Source organism: Lepidochelys kempii, chromosome 7 (genome assembly GCF_965140285.1).
Source record: "Lepidochelys kempii isolate rLepKem1 chromosome 7, rLepKem1.hap1, whole genome shotgun sequence".
NCBI classification, from domain to species: Eukaryota; Metazoa; Chordata; order Testudines; family Cheloniidae; genus Lepidochelys; species Lepidochelys kempii.
The window spans coordinates 11,853,169-11,874,010 of NC_136386.1; positions in this window are offsets into that span (position 1 = coordinate 11,853,169).

Here is a 20,842-nt window from a genome sequence, read left to right on the forward strand (position 1 = left end):
GTGTTTGAAAGAAGGCTACATTAATGTGAGCTAGGTATCTTTTAGTTAGTGCCAGCAGCATTCACATTGTGCATTTAGAGTGCAACTCCTTGGTGTGCTCTGCAAGTCACACCCATGTAGACCATGCCATGATGCAGTGTAGACATAGCCTAAGGGTCACTGAAAGTCACTGTTGAAAATGGGACTTAGACTCCTAAGTCATTTATTTAGGCACCTAACTCCCACTGATTTCAAAGTCAATGGGAATTAAGTGCCTAAATACCTTTGAGGATCTGAAAGCTCTGCCCTAGATCCAGTATCTCAAGTGTCCCTGGCTAGCTACATAGCTCATTTTTAGTATAAAGATAGAAAGTAGCTTTGGATGAATACTACAGCAATCTGGAAAAGTGAAATGCTTCTGGTAATGATGATGGTTTGAGGGCTTTAATCACTATTCTGTGCCAGGAATTGGTCAGCTGAATTGGCAGCTCATTTCCTCATTGTTCTCCATTTTGATTTATGACCAGGCCTGAACTTTTCCCTCTCTGGAGAGCCCAATAATAATTTATTTTCTGCTCCTCAGACTTAGTCTTAGCCAAACTTTCCAAAGTGGTGTATAAACTTATGCTCACAGACTGAGTAGCGGCACTAACTATTCAATTTACACAGAAATAGAGAGCACAGCTTTAGAGGCTACTTTGCAATGTTAGATTTTGGAGAGAAGTGAATGTTACAGATACAGCTGGGCAAACTGGGAAAAGTTTCTACAAATATTTGTTCAGTTTTAAATATGATTTTTGGTTCATCCATGCTTGTGTCTAGGGCGGCTCAACACGTTTCAAATTTTGGAATTTCAATGGGAAAAAGTGGGAAGGGGAAATATCGTAGAAATCACCACACCATTTTCCCCCAAATAACTCTACATATGACACTTTTGCGTTGCCATTCTGGGACTCTTTGGGGTTTAGGGTAAAACTACCAGCGGCATCTAAGTGACTAAGGAGCGTAAGTCCCAATGGGACTTTTTTACGCGTGCTTTAATTTTTTTTTACCCTTTGAACTTTATTAGTATGAACAGCCATGGGATGCACATTTTTGGCTCTAATCCTCAAATAGTCACTGAAAGCAAAAACTAAATTGTATATTATTTTTGTCAAATTTGCAATTTGCACTTTGTGTGATATTGATTAATTACATAAATTAGCTGAACTTGTTCCTGTTTCCAGACTGGATGATTTATGTGGTTATACCACATATTGAAAGATGCAACATGCAAATGCATAATATTACAGTAAAATATGAAGTGCCAAATGTGTATAGTGTTGGTTTATAAGTTACAATAACATAGTTATACACATTACTGTGAGAAGGACATAAATTCACACCGTGTAGAGGTCAAGCATAGGAGTTTATTATGTACAGCGCTGACAGAGTGTCACCTCGCTTATTAGGCTCAGAGACTCTGTTAATCAATTGATTACAATGGAATATATGGATTTTTTATGGGTGGGGAAAGTGACGGGGTAGGCAGTCCCACACCCCCGGATAGGTCTAGCTGCAAGACATGATAGCACAGTAGCCAATGGTCAAAAGGTTATATAATGTCTCCACCCATGGTCTCAATGTTAACACATTAACATTTAGCATTTAATTAGTACTTTAATAAATGTATTAGTATAGAATATATGTTGGATTTAATTTGGGGTCTATAGGAATGAAGTAGCTCCTTTGATTGTCCAACAGATACATATCTAGGGGTAAAAGCAAAGAAACAGTGAAAGTATATGGCAATAAAGATTGTCTTTCAAGTTGCTTATTTGTGTTTTAAGGCAGGCATTGGTTCCTGGGAAAGGGAGGTGGGAGGAGGCCATATCTTATACTGACATGCTTGAACCTTTCATAAACTCAAGGTTGGATGTGTGGGAAGAACATCTCCCTACAGAAGAAACTAACACAACAGAAACAGGACTTTGTTCTATTTTCAACTTTGAATAAGACACAATTATTGCCCCCAACATCTGGCCTTTTGCTGACCAGGCATATCTTAGCAAAAGCAAGGTTATCTTTGGTTATTCTGCTTTCTCTTAGCTATTGCTAGGCCTCTGACCTCTTGTCCAAACTCTGGACTTTGGGCCTGTACACAAATCCATATACCAGGTTATTACATCAGCAATGGATTTTAACCCTTCACTGTGTAAATGGCAAGTTGTACATCTGCAATTAAGAAAATCTGTAGGCCAAGAATTATTTGCTATAAAAATCTGTGAATATTGAATAATGAATGTACTGGAAAATGTTGTGATTTGTTAGTGGACAAGTTGCAAAGACAATGCCCAGTCCTGCCATCTTTCTTCTTGTTGTGTAGTATCTTACCCTGGGGGCAGGCCCACAGAAACCAAGTGACGTGCCCAGCTCCAAAGAGCTTACTGTCTTCAAGAGCTGAACTTGCTATGGCAGCTGCTTAGTAATCTAGGCACAGGGTACTTGCAGGACTATAATTTTTCTATGCCCTATCATGGCAATTGAAATAGATTAGGTTAGCTTTGTTCTGAGGGTCAATCCTGAATTGTTCAAGGGTTAGTCCTGAGGTAGGGCCTTGCCTATGAAACCGCCATCATGAGGATGTCCATAGCGGATTCTCTGTGGCTTTATATGGTTCATTGTAAAGCAAGTCCTCATAGTTTGAATCATTTTATTCTGGCCCATTTACTTATCTTTCTGTCTGTTGTGAGGAGGTGGGGTTTGGAGTTTGTAAATAGACCACGAGACTGGTTTATGTTTATTTCATTATTTTATGCCAAAACACAATTTTTATTGAGTGGAACTTAGGCCCTGATTCAGGGAAGCACTTAAGAATGTTTAAGCTTGAGGTCAAGTGCTTTCTGCAGGGGATGCTGTTCTGAAGAAAGGCTTTAGTAAATCATCCACATAGTACACCATGCAGTGCAGGATCTGTCTTTGTCTTTACTTCTACTGCAACTCTATTAGTTTTTCTTGAAGTTCCTTAAATGAGGGCAAAGAGGACAATAGCTCCACAGTTGCGTGTATGCCCATTTTGATGCACATATTTCAGTTTTGTGGGTGGTGAAATTCACCCCACTCCCACCCCAAAAGCTCTTTTTTGGTTGTTAAAACTGTTCTTCATTTTTTGCAGAACGAACACAACTACCCAGGATACGACGTGCATAATATGAGATTATCTCCAAAATGAATGGTATTGGTAACTTTTTTGCAGGGCTTGACCTCTTTGCTCTCAAAGACGAACTGCGTTTGTGTATCATTCTTGGCTGGTTAACGTGGCCTGGTAGGCTTACTGTGCTTAACATGGCATTGAGGATGTATATCTAATTATGATTACAATTGCTACTTGGTTTTGCCACTTAAAAGTTAGTTTTATATTGAAAATTGCATAAAGAGTTAACTTAAAAATTCAGAACGAACTCTTGCCATTTTTCTGCTTTTGCGGTTTTATATACTTCCCCCTCTTTATGGCGATGTGCGGCCTTTGGTGGATTTGGATATCTTTTCAAGCTTCAAAGTTTAATATATTCAGTGCTGTAATGAATTAATATCATTACACAATTGTGTGTCTTATGACTAACGGTAACAAGGAAAATAAATTAACAGTGGCAAATGTATATTCTATGCAAATGACACACATATTTCTTATGTGTTGAGAATTTTTGTGTGTGTTTTTTAAAATTCAACCAATCCATTCTTATGGACCTAGAAATTATTAATTTAGGGCTCAGCCATGCAAGATCCTGAAGCTTCTGGCCCTGATCCAGCCAAGCACTTAAGCACATGCTTAAATTTAAATATGTAAGAAGTCCTCCTTAAAGTCAAATGGAAAATTGACACTGCTATATATTAATGTCTTGATAGGATTAATAAGCAAGGATGTGATTGTTTAAGGGAGACATTACATAGTTTACTACATGCTTGAGCCAACTCCCACTGAAGTCAAAAGGAGGTTTTGGAAGTTGGAACACACCCTTATATGACACCTGAAGTTATTGAAAATGATATTATTTAATAATGTTGATCTTGATAATAAGTAGAGTGTAAATAGAAACATGAAAAACAATCCCTTGATGTGCAGCGGTCACATCATATTGCCTTGATTTAATTTAATATTTCTGTCTTAAGTTCCATTCTAATACAGAGAACTGTCACTGTGATTGAAGAGCTCTTGTTTTACCATTTATCATTCCCTTTGTTGAACAACATAAAATGCTGGGTCTTCATCGTCTAGCGTGAGCTATATATATATATATAGTCAGTGATTGCTATAGCATGCTGTTACAGCAATATAGCGAATCACATGCATTTATACAAAACAAATCTGTTTACTGATTGATGGCAGCTTTCAAAGCAGTTTTCTTTCCCATGCATTGCATTTCATTGTATTCATTTATTATATAATTTGTGCCTCTTCCAATTCATTCTCTTTTTCATGTTTTCCTTATCAGTGTCAGTTGTAGTCAATAACTTGTCTAAAACGACTGAAGCCCTAATTTACGGTATGATGACATACGGTAGATACACTGCTCCTATTAGAACCTGATGAAGCCTCTCTATTAGTTTTCTCTGTGTGCCAGGGAAAGGCACAGAGGATAGACCTTTGATGAATAAAGCATATTTTCTTACTTAGCTCTTTTTCCTAACTAGCTCAAGTTTTAGAAATAACATTGGTTGGCCAATGAAAACACTTCTTTGATAGTGGTGAGGAATTTAAGATAAAAACCAGCTGGGAAGGGATTTTTTTTTTTAGACAAAAGGAAACAACTTTGAACTCTATAGACAATGTAGCTTAAACCCAAACAGATGTGGTTTAATCTTGTTTTTGATCCTCTTGTAGATTTTCTTTTAAAATGCGTGCATGTGCACAGAAATGATGACTTTCAGATGTCTTGACATAATTTGTCTCTGTTAGAGTATCACCTTAGTGCATAGATCATGTGTGCCAAATACTTTGAACATGAACTGAAGGGTACCAAGTAGAATTTATGTTGTTCTTTTGGCTCTGCCCTGCAACTGTGTAAGAGAAGCAATACAATCATACTAAAGTAAAGTCTCAACGAGAAACTCAGATGTGTTTTCCTAGTTCTCAATAAATCATTTTACCATGCGGGTCCCAGACATATATATCTAAATAGGTCTAAGCGGAAAAAGATGGCACAGGAATTTCCAAGATAACAGGCAAATTTGAGCCAAGCACAATGCCATCTTCTTGCTGATAACTGGTAGTCACATCTGGTGTTTTCATATGTTAATTTTTTCTGTACATTACCAAAAGTGGAAGTAAACATTGAAACAGACTTCCTTTCAATAGCTAATCCCCTTCACTTATGGTATAAATGCTCTAATGATGGTGTATTTCAGCACATGTTCAAATCAGCTTTGAACTTCAAAGGTTTGTGCAATCATGACCCTACTTCTTCCCATGGACGAACCAAAGGATTGAATTCAGAAGACTCTGCTACGTATAGCAATATTGCACAGATGTGGATGCCCCCATCACCATATCACGAATCAATAAGGTAGTTTGAGAGAGGGAAGATTCAAAGATGCATGTGGGGAGATACCAGAGGGCCAATGCAGGAGGCAGACAGTATATAGAATGGCCAGTCCCTTGTTAGGCAGAGGGGATATGTAATCAGAAGAAATAATGGAGAGTGTGATTCTCCCTTCCACTTAGGACTGGTCTACACTAGGGGGGAATCGACCTAAGATACGCAACTTCAGCTATGAGAATAGCGTAGCTGAAGTTGATGTATCTCAGATTGACTTAGAATCACTTACTTCGCGTCCTCGTGGCACGGGATCAATGGCCGCCGCTCCCCCATTGACTCTACTTCCGCCTCTTGCCCTGGTGGAGTTCCGGAGTCGACAGCAGAGCGATTGGGGATCGATTTATTGCGTCTACACTAGACACAATAAATCAATCCCCGATAGATCGATCACTACCCGCTGATCCAGCAGGTAGTGTAGATGTGGCCTTAGACTGGTGGAGGGGAACAAAAACAAATGGAACTGGATTGGGGGAGGACAGGTAGAAAATGTAGTAGCTCCTTGACATCCTTATTGTTGCCAGCCCTTGCAATTTTCGCATGGGTCATACAATATTTGGTGTTTATTTTTTTAAAGCCCCAGCTGCTGGAATCAAGAGATTACATGAGAATCTCAGAAAAAAGTATGTTCCTAGCCCTCACGTTTGCATCTTGAAAATGCAAAGTAAGTGTCCTGTAATCTGCCAGCAAAGAAAAAGAACCCCAAATTCACGATTAAAAAACATCTCATGAGTTTTAAGGCAATCTCATTTTTTGTGGGGACTGACATAATTTTTGGACACATGGGGCTGGCAGTACTGCTTACTCTCCCATCCCAGTGAGGCCGTTCTACAGGCCCAGGTCCTGTTTTCTCATTATACTGCAGCCCCTTGGTGTAAGTGACTTTCCCTAGTCAGCCAACAAGAGTGCTAATCCTGTCCTACAGTTGGAATCTGTTATTGCTCTTTGTCCTGCAGGTGGGGTATCGTGTGGGTGGAGTTTTGAAATAAACCAGACCTTTCCTGCTCCATCTTGCATGTGTGGGTTGAACTCCAATCTCTTGCCTAATGCTGTCACTCCGAGCACAACAATCTGGAGCTGGGTTTTTATAATTATAGATAAAGTTATCACATGATTCATTGTGAGATTAAAAGACACATCTTGTAATAAAGTAAATACAGCCATGTATACTGGCCTTTTAATGTGATTTAAGCAGCAGTTTGGCTTAGCAGAGAGCAGGAAACTATTAGCAACTCATTCTCAGTGTCTGATGGAAGAGTAACTAATGCTGCTGTGGATGTTTTAGGGCTTGAAGCTCATCCTTAGTTATAGCTTTAACTTATTTTTTCAGCAGCACCTGCCACTGACCCATTTCCTCCCAAATCTTCAGGTTGGTGCCACCGTGAAGGGGTATTTTTAAAATTCTGCCTCGCCTCCCCCATTGGTATCTTTTTCTACACAAACACAGGGATTTTTAAAGTGGAAAGCTGCTGGGCCATTTTTCATAACTGTTATTGCTATTAGAGATCAGGGCCCTATTGTGCTAGGGGCTGTACATATTATATATAGCAAGAGACAGTCCTTACCCTAATCAGCTGACAGTCTAAATAGACAAGGCATGCAAGCAGCATCCACTTTCTTCTGTGTAATGGGATGGAAGTACTTGTATTTTTATGGCATCTTGTGAATAAGCTTTTCAATAAGAGCCTTAAAAGAAAAGAAATGACAACTGATATAACAAGCCGGGGTTATGGTTCCCCTATGAAAGGCTTCATCCTGTACCGCATAAGTGAGGTGCCAAACTACCCCTGTCTGTCACCAGGAGTCAGGCCTACTAGGGAAGGACACACAGATCTGTGTCTCATTAACACGGGAAGGATTATGCTTAATAATCTCATGTTTCCTTAGACCCAGCCATTCTCTGTTCCCACCCTCCTGCCCTTTCTACTGTGTCCACTTGCAGATTTGAGAGCAGGTGTGCAGGAAGCTTGAGTCTGATTGCTGGGAGGAGGACTTTTCCTAGCTCTTAATTTCCATTTGTCTGCAGCCTCTGTTTGAGCTGGAGCACCAGAGCCTTTAACATCCCACCGGGTACTTTTCATAGCTCCATGGCTGGTCTACAATAGTGCTTCCATTTGCATTACCACTGGTGGACCTGTATGGGGAGTAGCAAGAGTGGAGATAAATATTTCCAATGTACTGCCAAGCTGAGAGGAATCCAGTGAACAAGACATAGAACAAATGTCTGCATCATCTGTGGAGGAGGCAACATACCTGCTGAGTGAGCACCTTTGTTTGCAGCTGAGCTCCCGTATCCCTGAGACGGCACGAATGTGAAAAGCTACTTTTGCCCCATTCCCGTGGCAGTTCAAATGAGAGGTGACGATTGATGTGCAGAGGGAAAGGCGGGGGCAGTGACGAAGGGCAAGAGACGTAACTTACTCAGAGGAAGTTTGGAAAACCAGCAATCACCGTTCCCCTTAATGATTTGCATATTCAGAGCAAAGGGACCTATGCTTATTTATGAGCCGAGCAGTAAATTATTAACTGCAATCTAATAGCTTTGGCTACGTGATAGCAGATGAGTTGTATGTTTATGTTAGCAAACAACGTATCTTTTCATACCGGTTTGTATTTCAAAACCTTGCACAGTTTTATTGGAGAATTTGCATGCGTCTTAGAGTACTTCTATTAGGGCTGGTCAAAATTTTTCCAGCTAAACTGTTTTTGATCAAAAATTTGGGTTTCGGATGACATGGCCCTTTTTGCAAAATGTCTAGTTCCTGCTGAAAGTTTAGATTTTTTTTTTCAAAAAATCAAACACCCAAAAGCTGAAATACTTTGGTTTCCAGATGAAATTGTTCAGTATTTGCATTTCTGCTGAAAATCAAAATTTTCCATCCAGCCTGTATCTATATGTGTGAGTATTATAGAACGATACTTCCTTCTCAATCTATTGCTACATGGAGAAAAAACATGGTTTAAGTGCTCAGTCATGCTCCCCTTGAAGTGAATGGCAAAAAATGTCCAGCTGATATGAGAGGGAACATGACTAGACTCTTATTTGCCTCTGAAATGAATGAGGGAAGGACTGAACCCCAGCTATCCACAACAAAAAATCTTTAAAACGTTGCCTAATTACAACTTACCTTCTTCTACTATGACCAGTGTATGAGTTTTCAAGGAGATTGAACTATGTGGAAAATTGGAAGTGTCGGTAAGAAGCCAGTTTTGGGCTACAGGTAGACAAAGAAATGTTGGGGTGGGGGGGAACCAAAATGACAAATCAGGAAATTGGTAATGATCCAGAACTCAAAGTCAGATCTCTCTCTCTCTCTCTCTCTCTCTCTCTCAAAACCATTTGCAATAGAATTCTTCTTATTGTTCAGAGTAAATCTAGTAATTATCTGGTAATTCAGTTTTTCAAAGCGAAGTTGTAGAGGTACAAAAATAAGTATTTATAATGGAAACTGGTTACAATTTTTAGCTAAGCAGAGGCTACTGCCTTGGTACAATAGTGAAGGTTGTAGGTATCCATGTGAATATAAACTATTTATCTGTTTTGATAGGGTTTTTTTTTAATCATGGCAGCGCTGAGATTGCCCCGGTCAGGGATCTGGACCCCGTTGTATCAGGTGCTGTACACCCACATAGCACAAAGATGGCCCCTACCTCAAATAGCTTATAATCTGCATAGATGGCGGGAGATAACAAATGGATACAACAAATAGATGGTGGAGCACAAGTTACTGAGAGACAACCATGGAAACCATTTGGACTGTATTATGTTTAAAAATATTGTGCTCATGATTCACATTTCATCAATTGAGCTGTGTGGTGACTTTCACATATATACATTGTGTTTATTTTGAGGGTCTTTTATTTTAGACCCACCTTTCTTATTTGTAGACAAAATTTGTACCGAAGCACTGAATTCCTTAGGAGTTTTGACTAAGTAAAACCTAACTAAGGATTTTAGCAGTTGGCCCATCGAAATTAGATTAACGTTATGTAATCACAGTTCTATTTTTGAAATAACTACATTGCTAAGGTGAATGTATATGTTATGGGCAGTGATTTACAGTGAATACTTATTACTAGTGAGACAGCAAAGTCAGTGAGTAAAACATGTCACTAATGGGAATCCGTTAGTCTAACAATTTCCTGATCAGTATTCATCCTGCTTTTAGAGCTTTGGTTTCAATTAAGCTCTCATTGCTTCCAGCTAGATAATCTGACCATTGTGGTGTGTTCTTTATGATGAAAGAAGCACAGTGAATTGCCACTTCAATACTCAAAAATGTATCCTACAGAACTTTCCATCCTGTCCCACCCCCCCAGTCAAGGAACTCGGCTGTTGTAATTGAAACATGCAAACTTCAGATAGCTGGGATGGGAGATCTATTCGAAAAAATACTGTTAATGAATATACTAATAGCATACGCTCAAAATGGGAACAAAACCGTAGAATTCCAGAAACAAAGGAAGTCTTCCTCATTTGTGTCTACTTGCCTATATTTAGTATACCAGTTACTATGGTACTTAGGTATACTAGCTATGATGTTAATGGAAGGGTACCCATGCTATAGTTTCAGCTAAGATGGCCCCACTTATGTTCTGCGAGAATCGTGCATGGCAACCATTTTCTAACATGATTGTAGGTAGGCAGCACATGATTTCCCTGATCAGTCTGGACAGGAACATCATTAAACGACCACACAAGGAATCTCAGACTTGCAGTAGTATAATGACTTATCTCCACCCTTACCACCCCTCCCCCCCATACAGGTCCATGAGTGGTAATGCACATGGAAGCGCTATTGTAGACCAGCCACAGAGCTTTAGCCACTGCATTGTCTAACCCTATTCTGAACCGGTTAGCTAATGTAGTAGCGAAAATGCCAGCTGCTAACAGCCTGTCTACAAATTGCCCTCCACAACCACAACCACAACCACAACCATGATAGTTCTGTGTGGCATTTTAAGGGGGAAAAAAGTCTAATGTAGACAAGAGTTTTCGAACAGTTTCTCAACATGGTTGTAACCCAGTTGGTATGTAAATTTTGTCTGAATCCCACTAAATCCATGTAAATCCTATTAAAACTATGTTAGGACACATCCCCTTGGCCTCCATGAAAGTTGGATCAACCCTATAGACTAATTTATTTAGAAATCACACGTACCTGCATTCTTTTATTCAAATAAAATTAGGATGTTTTTAGCTAGAGTTACAGCTTCATCATCTTCCTGATTATTTTATTTTTGGAACACATAAGCCCCAAAACAAAACCTCCTCACCATCTGTTGTTTACAGACTACTGCATCTCAGGGAAGCTTCCTGGGAAATAACTACATGTATAGTGTTGTTGCAACCTGGTGGAGGCAATCAGTAGCAGGCTGGGCTATTTAGAAATGAAGTTAGTTATGGGTATATACACTCATGACGCCTTATTCTGATCTCTCTGACAGTGGTGTAATGTCCATGGAGTTACTCCTGATTTACACCAGAGTATGTGGGAGGAGACTAAAGTTTACTTTGGTTCTTTAAATCCAATGCGATCATTCAGGACAGAGTATGGATAGAAAATGATCTATGATACCATTCTGTATCACAGATAAAAATTTTAAATTATTTAATAGCTTGTTTGCTATCTTTGTGTAGAGGATTAGAGGTGGGGGAAGGCATTAAAATAGGATTTGGCTCTTCTCTCTCCCTCCTCCCCTTTTCTTTTTGCTTCCTTCAGTAATCCTTAAGGAAAAATGATGCTTTTGTATCAAAAATTTACATAATCTTAAAGGCCTACTGTTCCCAAAATGCAAGAATTCCTGTGCAGATCTCATAGGTTTCAAGGTACAGTGAGTTATTTTTGTTGTTATTTATTTATATTACCATAGCACGTTGGAGCCCTAGTCATGGACCAGGACCTCATTGTGCTAGGCACGGTACAAACACAGAACAAAAGGATGGTCCCTGCCCCAATGAGATTATAATCTAAGTGGGAGACAATGGATGGAGACAGAATGATGGGGGAATACAAGGACACAATGAGACAATGTTGATCTGCATGGTAGGCTGTGGTCTCTGCCCACCAGTGGCCTCACCATATTATGTATGTTATACTGCTGGTATGGTTCTCGTTGCCTTGTATTACATTTTTGGATTACTTCTGGCTGATAGGACAAAGCAGAAGGAAAGCTGTCCTAGTAGGGCTGCTAGGGATTTTCAAGATGATTCTTGGGTGGCACACAGCTGGATTTACCCATCTGGTGGTAGGCACCAGCATAAATATATATCAGAGTGAAGGCACGCCATAATTTGGCCATGGATATATTTGACAGTGTGTATGTGTATATATATATATATATATATGTGTGTGTGTATATATATTTAAAAGTCAGGTGACAGCAGCACAGCTCTGTAAACTCATAGAAACCATTCATGATAACGATGTACCATGCCACAGGAGAGTGAATGTAATCTATCCATGGGATGATGGCCAAATTATGCATCCCTTCACTCTGATATATTTTGTGCTGAGCTTTTAAACAATCTTTCCTTTCTTTTGTATTGGGTGGGAGAGATACATATTAACAGCACTGGTAAAAAGTGGTGGAATTGGGGTTGAGACACAGAGTTTGGCTCTGGCTTAAAACTTTCTCACACATCAAACAAGTTTGGCTCTAGGTGAAATTTTCACCTAAGCCAATTAGAAGCCTAAATCCCAGGCTCCTAAAGTCACTTAGGCGCTTTTGAAAATGTTATCCCGAGTGTTTTGGATTGGGCCCCTCTCTAAAAAGTATATTGGTAATGCTCACCCTGCCATCTCTAATAGTGTTTGGAGGGGACTGACTCGTTCTATGCATTCTAATTCTGACTGACACTCCAGACAACACTGTGACAATACAATATAATTAACTAGCTTCACAGATGCTGCAGCTACATTCTATATGAAGCATGAATTTCCTTACTCTTTAATGTTTAGCTTTTAGTGTTCCATTGACCTACCAAGTTATCAAGAAAAAATATCATGCTCTGTAAATGTTTACTACAGAAAGTAAAGCAGCTACATTGTGTTTCTTCACTTTTACTAGTTAACATATGACACACTTAATTTTATGTGTAAGCTAAGGGATGCCAAGTAATTATTTGTTGTCATGGAGATAACATTTGTGAAACTCCTACCACTATTACGGGATGAATAATGCAATGGGTTTCATAACACTCCTTCTCTTCTATGGAAACGTTAGTATTGAATTCCATAGTAGAGTTTGTTTGCGTTTGACTCTCTGGCCCGAAATTTTAATTGGAAATAGGTTTTTTTTGGTACACATCCATGTTGTATACAACCCTCCCCTGTAACTTGCCCCGATGGAGGTGTGTAGATTGCAGTTGTACAAACATGTGAATGGTTTCAGAGTAGCAGCCATGTTAGTCTGTATCTGCAAAAAGAACAGGAGTATTTGTGGCACCTTAGAGACTAACAAATTTATTTGAGCATAAGATTTTGTGAGCTACAGCATCCAATGAAGTGAGCTGTAGCTCACGAAAGCTTATGGTCAAATAACTTTGTTCTAAGGTGCCACAAGTACTCCTTTTCTTTTTGCAAACATGTGAATGTAAACCCAGTTTCCATGTGTGCTTTGGGGTATTTGGATATCAATCTTTGTCAAGCACACCCCAACCCCTTTGCTCTTGTGAAAATTTGGTCCTATAATATTATTTAGTGTAAATTATATTTAGGTAGCACCTAAAGATCCCAATCAAGGATCAGGGTACCATTGTGGTAGGTGCTGTACACACACGTAATGAAAAGACAGTCCCTGCCCCACTGAGCTTACCATCTATGTGGGGTATTCTTTTGCTAAGTGATTTAAAAAGTGGTTGCTCTCAGTCACCATGCATTCTAACTCCTCAAACTAGTAATAATGTGACATGGTTTTGAAGGTCCCTTCCTCTGTGGTATCTGGGTGAAATAACATTTCCAGATAAGATGCATCATAATCCTCTGCAGCCCAGAGCTTTAAAGACCGAACATGAAGAGATACTGTGCTGAGAACATTGAAGGTCTCCTGCCTCCTGCTCTGGTTTATTTTCAAAAAGTGTTATCAAATGCCTGTAACTCTGATATTAACTTGTTATTACTGGTATTACAGCAGGGTCTAGATGCTGTAACTGAGTTCAGGGCCCATTGTGCTACAAACAGATAATAAAAGACAGGCTTTGCTCTCAGCAGCATACAGTTGCAATGGACGGCACAGACAAAGGGTGTAATGGAAAACACAGGCACAGGAACGTGAAAGGACTTGCCCGGATCACGTAGCAGATCGGTGGCAGAGCTGGGAAAAGAATCCAGAGGAATAAATCCTCAAGCCCACTTCAGCTACGCAAAAGGATCAGAGTGGTATAAAGGGGCTCTGAAGCCCCCTGATCTGGACAGAGGAGGATTAGCTGGGTGTATGAACTGTGGATGACAGACATAAGGGTACCTTCTGAGGACTCCCTCACAAGCCCTGGTGAAGGGGCCATGCTGGGAGTGGGACCACAGCCTACAGGGCTTAAGAGATTCTGGGCAATGGTGTGGCTCATAGGCAGCTATGGAGACTGCCATTACTTAGCTGGGACCCCAAGGCAGTCCTCACTGCTCTAGGAGCTGTGGAATAGCCCAGAATTAAGAGGGTGTAAATCAGTTCTGAGCCATTTTTATCCTCACCTCCTCTTGGGCTACGAGTTCTGTGCCGCTCCTCTTACACATGCAATGCAGAGTCTCATCACAGGTGTCCTGGTTCCCAGTCTGGTGCCACTATCCAGACCACCCTACCTCTTGACTTTGGGTGAGTTCATTCTTTTTGATGCACCAGTCAGAATAAAAAAATAAAAGCCAAATATTAAAATAAACAACGAGAGAGTGCTAGGAGAGCGCCAGGGCTGGTGTGTGTGTGGTGGTGGTGGGGGGGGGGGCTGCACTGGATTACAAGAGTATCCAGGGAAGAGCCAGAGAGGGTTCCAAATGTGGGAGTGAAGCCACAGAGTTTGGTTAGCATCGGAGCTCAAAGGAGCACTCTGTTCACGCTGCAAGGGGGAGTCTTGGCTTGTGTGTAATGTCTGTGTGGAAACTGTGATATTTGTTTTAAAGGCGCAGCAAATCATATTAATTAAGCTAGGCCAGGAACTTGGAGAGGCACTCCCCCATCCAGAAAGCTCCTATTACTCTTGTAATTAGTAAGTGGCCTCCTCTAAAATGTCCATGTACTTTAGAAGCTGAACTGCTTTGGTCTACATGCTGGCAAGAATTAAACTGGAAACCAAAACGCCATCATGTTTTGACTAATTGCTATGGAAACTTTTCAGCAAAATGTCAAAACTTTAAGCTTGGCCACATCAAGGAATTAAAACCGAGAAAGTAGTTGACTGGTATTTTTTTTTTAAAATCCGCTCAGTAGAGCTAAGGGAAAAGACATCACCAAATACAATTACATGGGCCCCATATAGTGAATTCATGCGCAGTGGGTTAAAAACCAGGCAGATTGTGTTTGTAAATATTTTACACAGGGCCCTGAGAGTAACAAGGGGAAAGATGGGTTTGTGCTTAAAGCTGTGATGTTAAGAGTAAAGTGGGGTCATGAGTCAGGCAGAAGGGCGGTAAATAAAAGGCCTGATCCCACTGTAGTCAATGGATAGTTTGTCATTGACTTGGATGAGTGCAGGATCAGGTAGAAAGACTTTGTTCCCAAGTCCATGGGAGGAAACCTTCCCATTAACTTCAGTGGGATTTGAGTCAGCATCAACATGAGCCTGGATTGTTGTGTTGTCGCTATAATGCTGAAACACTGGCCCCAGTGATAATCTACAGTGCAGCAGAAGGCACAATGATGAATGTCCATTAAAGTTTCTTCAGCATCGCTTTGCTGTGTTATTGGTGTGCCACAAACGATATCAACAAAGACTATAATTATCTGCTGCAAAGTGGCACTGACCTAGATAATAATTAGCCTAAGGAAATAAAACTTTCAATTTTCTTTGTACAAAAACAAAGGCAGTGCATCTTAGCTTGAGGTAGAAGAGAGGAAGGCAGCAGTGCCCAGGGTGAATTTGCCTTGTGAAAGGGTTTCAGTGTGCAGTTTCTATGTGAGAGCTGATTTAATGCCTGGAATGATACGTTTCTGCTCTTGGAATCTTACACCAAGAATTTGTGAAGCTTCCCCTTGAACTGAAAATTGAAAAAGACAGTGGGCCTGATTCTTCACGCCTTTGCACCTTGCATTATCATTTGCATCTGGGCACAATAAGTGTCAAGTTTTACACTCATATTTGAGATGTCTCAATGACTATATACATGGTGCAAGGCTGTGGAGCATTAAATACATTATCTACATCTCAGAGAGCTGTATCCTCTGTCCAAATGGATACAAACATAGACCCTGATCGGCAAACACACAAGCACATGCACAATTATACTCACATACATAATCCCTTTGAGTTAACTGAGACTACTGTGCAGAATTACCCATGTGAGTAAATGTTTGCAGGATTGGAGCCATAATTTGCTACTTATGGCATTTTAATGCACCCAAATTGACCCCAATTGATGCACTCAACTTTGAGCATCAATTATCAAGTAGAAGTAGGGTGGTGACTGACTGTCCCAAGACCTTGTTCTCAATGCCTGCTCTGTGGTGATGATCTGAGTCTTTTCTAATTGTATGGGGATCTGGGGAGAGGAAGAAATTTAGATAAAACAGCTTCAAAAATCAAAGATTTTCATTTGTTCGGTTATTAAGAGAAGGATTAAAGTAAGTAAAGAATTTACAAAGTGTCCATTGCTAAAAAAAACAAAACAAACTAAACGTGGATGAACATTAAATAATTAATAAGAAAGGCTGGTCTTATGGTTTAGGCACTTGAATGGGACTCAGGAGATCTGGGTTCTGCCACAGACTTTCTGTCTGCAAGTCTTTTGCAAGTCACTTAATCTCTCTCTTCCTTAGTTCCAAGCTGTCAAATGGGGATGATAATATTCCTTTGCCTGTCTTGGCTGTTTAGATGCTGTAAACTCTTACTATGTGTGTGTACAGCACCTGGCACAGTGGGGCCTCAGTCTGGGGTTGCGGTATCTAGCAGCCAGATTTTCCAAGGTAATGAGGTGCCTAAAATGCAGCTAGGCAGTTAGTAGGATTTTCAGATGCCTTTTATAAACCCAGCCCCAGGTGCTACAGTAATTAATACTACTAATAATTAATAGTCTGACCCAATGGCCTAATTAAAACCCCTACATCCTGAGCACTAGCCCACACATTGAACTTCCATCGTTGCAGAAATGTAGCTGGAAGAAGGGGGAATTTACTTTTTTATAGTTTAGTTGCAATGTATTGAAAAGCTACAAAATAATTCTCTGGCAGTCACATACATCAACCAATAGTTTAATCTGAAAGAATAAACGAAAGTTTTTGTTAAATTGTTTCTCTGCGTTAGATGCTGGGGAAGACTTTTCAGACAGTCTTATCTGTTCGGTGTTGAACTCTACGGATCCTTTTTATTGGCTCTTTGAATGCTACCTTTTTCAGTGTGTGGTATGATGACTTAAGTATTTTTATCCCCTTAATTTACACCTGTTTTGTGTTAGTCTCGGGCAAAAATTGAAGCATGACAAAGAGAATTGTCATATTATTGTGATTGTGACACACAGAGGTACGGATGCTGATCAATCATGTATGGGTGGCTGGCTTGTCAGGTAATACAATTTATGCACACACAGTTTGTTGCTGAAAGTGAGTTAAAATCGTCATCGATTTGCAGGTGGATTAAGGAATGTAATAGCATTCCTTTGCTGAAAGCAATAAAGTGGGCCCATTAGCAAAGGCACGTTTGGATGGTTTCAGTGAGCTGCTCTCTTGGTCTCAATGCGTTTTGTTTTTATAATTCATGGAAGCATGGAATAAGGTTACTTTAGACACTGTCTGGAAATTTCACTCAGGTCTGCCTCAGGAGAGAGGCACCTTTGTAAAAATAACAGGTGTATCTAGATCATTTTGGTCATGGTATCTTCAAAGGAACAGACTGCCAAGCAAAGAGAGAACAAAATGACAAACCTTGATTGCTGTAATTGTTTCCCCTTGAAAAAACTGGGTCTCATATATAGATTTTGTCCAGTATTTCTTTCCAAATTAGGGACCGACCCTATGCGTGTGTTTATCTGATGTAGATAAGGAAACAGTATCTGGAACTTCAAAGAATGTAAAGTAACTAATTGCTTCTGTATATTTCATTTAATCACAGAAAAGGAGTTCTGTCCATGGGAGACTGGAGAGTCCATCAGAAAATATTGCAGTCAGGAAAGGACTAGCTACAATTCTACATTTATTTTAAAAAAGTAAGTCAACATAATTTCCATCTGATGTGAATTACCTCGTACATTTTAGTTCTAAATCAGCAGCATTAGCAAAGAAATGTTTGATCCTAGCAGATTTGCACCTTATTTCATTCACATACATAATGTTCTTCAAGTGAGCATAAAGAAGCACGGAAAGTTTTGAAGAAAGCTGGTTTAATAAAGAGGAATAAATATTATTTGTGAGAAGCCTTTTCTCCTGGAAAGAGAACAGTGGCTGCAAAGATGCCAATCAGTCTTATAGAAATAAGTATTCTCTGGGGACAGCAGGAGAGAGGAAATGGTCCCAGGGGAAGACTGAGTCTTGGGGAGGGGAGGGGAGAGGAGAGGAGAGGACGGGAAGGGGGAGGGATAGCTCAGTGGTTTGAGCATTGGCCTGCTAAACCCAGGGTTGTAAGTTCAATTCTTGAGGGGGCAATTTAGGGATCTGGGGCAAAAATTGGGGATTGGTCCTGCTTTGAGCAGGGGGTTGGACTAGATGGCCTCCTGAGGTCCCTTCCAATCCTGCTATTCTATGATTAAGGGCACCAGGACCAGGAGCCTTGCAGTGCAAGGTGGAGCAAGGATCCCCCACTCTCTTTCAATCTGTCAATTAATCAAGACACAAACCCTTAGGAAAAACAGCACAAAAAGCTCCCTGTTCTCCCTGTGTGGAAAAAATGGAAAGGGACAGTTCATCCCCAAGAGGGAAAGGAGCCCCTTTTCCCAGTGGTGAAAGAGAAATGGACAATCCCTCCCCCCGGAAGAACACTGTGAGGAAGGACTTTTTGCTATGAAGGCTTTGTGTTGGAGGTAATTTTCCATTTGGGGGCCAGGCCAGGTGGAGCTGGACATGAGAAATTTAAGGGGTCTGCCACAAGGTACAAAAAGTTGAAATACTGAATTTTTTCATGCAATGAAAAATTCTGAAAATGCTGATTCAGAAATGGCAACATGTATTGTTTCATCTTGGTTCAACATTGAATTGTCTTCCTGAGCTGCTGTGATGCTTCATGGGAGTTGAATTTCAGTTGTCTCAAGCCCTCATTCTCCTCTATGAGCCAGGTTCCCCAGCTGGACTACATATCCCATGAGATGCTGTGGTCATGGGACTCCCATGATGCATCACAGATGTTCAGCCAGTGAGGTATCATGAGACAGGTACTCCAGCCAAGGAACCTGGCCCATTGGGGAGAATGGAGTCTTGAAGCATCCAAACTATAATTCCCATGAGACACTGTAGCAGCTCAGGCAGACACAGATTAATGCTGAACTGACCCAAAAAGTAATATTCCATTTAGGGCAAACCAAAATGTTTTGATTCCAGATGACCCGAAACAACAAAATATATCATTTTGATTTTTCAACAAAAAAATCAAAACATTTTTGTTAAAATGAAATTTTCCCATGATTTAAAAGAAACCACATTTTTGATTGAAAAAGATTTTGATGGAAAATTCCCAGCGAGCATTAGAAGAAATATCTCAGGCATGTGCTAGAAAATCTGCAAAACTTTTTTTTGGCATAGATGTGTTCGTGACCTTCTGTTTGTATTGCTTTGAATCCAGCTGTATAGACCTTAGAATGAGAGAGAAGCTTTCATTAATATAATTTTAGAAACCTCTACAGAGAACCTGAAATAACTTTTTCACACAAAATAATGTTGTAATTCCAGTGCCTGATATCTAAGGGCCTTTTGGGTCTAGAAGAAAAGGTTATGGAAACTCTTCCTTTTGTTCCAGTGGTATAAAGTTCCCATTTCCAAGTCTTGAAGGGTTGTGACATATCGGATATTAAACATTTCATTGACACAAGACTTTATGGGCTATTTTAGGCCCTGAGCCAGTGCAATGTTGGGGGGAAAATATTTTATATTTGATGGAAAGAAAGTAACATTTCTCTGGGAAATATAAAATGGCAACAATTTTCACTCTGTACTGACTTAGACCAGGAGTGAATAAAGGAAGATGAATCATGAAACATCACTGCATTTTTAATATTTTAATTTTTTCAGAATGTTCCAATCTCTCTAAAACTTCATTCATTGTAATCTGAAATTAGAATCTGGGACTGTGTATTATCCCCAGAGAGTGATGTTACTGAAAATGATTGGTCCAAAAATAAATGCTTGATTTAAGAAAAGCTTAAAGAATTGCATTATGCCAAAATAGAACTGATTGGTGGGTTATAGTTGGGTTTTTGCCTCACTTTGTAGGGCTCATATGGCCAAAAGATTAGCTAATGACTGACTTAGATGATCTGAGCATGAAAGGCAGGAATGCCAACATTTCACTCTTGGAAGATGATACTTTCTCCAGATATTTAGAGGAAGACATTTTGTGGTGTTCAGAGAAAATTGTTTCCTATGCAAGATGGTTGATGTTCTATATTCATATCTCTCCCTTCAGCCTTTTGCATAAGGGTTTTGACAATGAGAAATGAGAAGACAGATGCACATGACTGTGCCCACAATGTGCTAGGTGCCTTACAAGATATACAGATAGGCACATTCCTTACCCTGAAGTGTCTACAATCCATTAGATGTAACACAAGTGCAAGGGTTAAACTCGGTTGAAACAGGTGGGCAGCTCTCACAGCACCAATCAAGAAGAATGTAGAGCAATGGACAGAGCACCAGGGAGAGGAAGGGGGCTTCCTTTCCTGTGATCCCTCCTCCCCACACTTCAAACCGTGCACAAATGAGAGCTATGTGTGTGTGTTGACATGACCTTAAGAGGGTGCTTGGTCCAGTGCACTTGTGACTCATCAGCTGCCTACTGATGGGCATCTGGGCCATTTAAATGTAGGGTTGCCAACCCTCCCAGTTTTCCCAGGAGTGTCCCAGAATCGGGCTCTATCATCCGGAGGCTACTGAAGCCTAACCAGGAGATTTTAGGCTGTTAAAAGTCTGGTGACGCAGGGGGGCTAAGGTAGACGCTCTACCTG